This window comes from Oncorhynchus clarkii, chromosome 16 (genome assembly GCF_045791955.1).
Source record: "Oncorhynchus clarkii lewisi isolate Uvic-CL-2024 chromosome 16, UVic_Ocla_1.0, whole genome shotgun sequence".
Classification (NCBI taxonomy): domain Eukaryota; kingdom Metazoa; phylum Chordata; class Actinopteri; order Salmoniformes; family Salmonidae; genus Oncorhynchus; species Oncorhynchus clarkii.
In genome coordinates, this window is record NC_092162.1 from 21,562,694 (window position 1) to 21,564,832 (window position 2,139).

Genomic DNA, 2,139 nt, shown 5'->3' on the forward strand with positions numbered 1-2,139 from the left:
GTATGCACTTTTAATGACTCAATTCTGAAATATTTGTTTTCTTCATGTTTTTTAAGGATTCATTACTTCAAAGGGAGAAAGCAATGTTTGTATATGCCATTGGTTTAGCAATGCAACAACAAGAAGATGTCATATAATAAAAAATAATTGTTCATTTTATATTGCTTTGAATGGATTTAGTTTTTAGTTTTGTTTGTTTGTTTATCATTACAGTTCTGGTTTCATCCACTTGGTGGAGCAAACATTTTCCATTACTCCAAATTCTACTGCATGCCAGTTGATGACTTGGAAATAAAGTAACCGCAAAACCGAATTTGCCCTTAAAATCTAACTTTGAGTGAATCTCCCTTTATCAAGACATATCATTCTGTCCAATCTAATGTTGTCACTGAGGGGGATGACAGTTGGTGTATTAAACTACAGAGGCATAATTTATTTATAGCTGATTGAATTATGGATATATTAGTTTTGCCCAAGGCTGGGGGGGTTATTAAGAGTTAATACACCCTCTTTGTCTCTTTTCCCCTGTAATTTTCATCTATTTCAGGAATCTTTTTGTGCTCTCTGTCTCCACTTATTCCTCTCTCCGAGGGAGAAAAGTGATGAAATCCAACCTTCAGATGAAATTGCTTATTGGGGCTACAACTAGGTCTATTTTTTCCCCCACAATCTCGCTGCCTAGGAAATATCAAAATACCATTATACCCTATCAATATCATTGCTGATCTACCAAATTGGAATAGCAAAACAAATAACTAAATAAGAAAAAAAAAAATATATATACTATATATGGAAAAAATATGCAAATAAATAAGATTAATAAATAAATAATGAATGAGTAGTATACATATAACCACATCTCTGTTATCTCTGTACACAGATAATATTATTTCGTGGGGCGGTGACAGTAAAACCAGCCAGCTTAAGAAGCAAACCAGATGTTTTCTCTGAAATCAGAAATATGAGCCACAGCAGCCAAGTTCTTCTAATGCCGAATCAGTCATCTGTTGCCAATTGTGTGAGATCTAAGGGAACCCTATTAGCGATACCTAAGATGAAGAGTTGTCGACTTTTTATCTTGATGTAACACCTGAACAATGACAATATCTCGCTTGTCTTCTGAACACAATGCGTTTAGTGTGTTGATTAAGGTCTAGGAATGCTTTTCCTGGGTTATTGGCCCGCAAATTCTCGACAGGCAATCTCATTTTATTGATCAGTCTTCTCCGGGTGTCTCCTGGGGCCGACTTTAATCCTTGATACTGCTGTTGAGAGACTCCATTTTAAGACACTCTCGATGGATATAACTCCTGGAACGTTATTAGGGTGGGGAATAAAGACGGCTGGAGGTGGAACAGGCTCTTGATTAGCGCCTACGCACTTGTACCAAGATGCATTTCGCTCTCTTGTGAGAAAGGCATGAGTTTGTAAGGAGGCTGCTTGGATGCTGGTGAATTTGTAAAATAAGGTTTATTTGGTATGTAGGTAGGTAGGTATGCATGTATGTAGGAACCCATCTCTCTTTACATTTATCCTTATGCCTCTCTCTCTAGGTCATTGATCAAGCGTACATCTACTGGTAACAGGGTATTGTGCATACCGTTGTAACAGTAGGTCTATATCAGGGATGTTCAACTCGGGTTCTCAACTTACTGTTGAGAGTTAGAATAATAGAATACACAAGGTGCAATTTCAAAATGTGATTGTGCATCAGCAGTCACTCAATTAGTCCATGTCAGGTAATTTGTTTTAGATTGGTCAATTAGTCTAGGAGCCAGCCATCTAAACTTGTACATGGAACAAAAATATAACTGCAACATGTAAAGTGTTGGACCCATGTTTCATGAGCAGAAATAAAAGACCACAGACATTTTCCAGACGCACAAAAAGCTTATTTCTCTGTCATTTTGTGCACACATTTGTTTACATCACTAGTGAGCATTTCTCCTTTGCCGAGATAATCCATCCACGTGACAGGTGTGGCATATCAAGAAGCTGATTAAACAGCATGATCGCTGTGCTGGGGACAATAAAAGGCCACTCTAAAATGTGCAGTTTTGTCACACAACACAATACCACTGATGTCTCAAGTTGAGGGAACATGCATTTGGCCTTCTGACTGCAGGAATGTCCACTAGA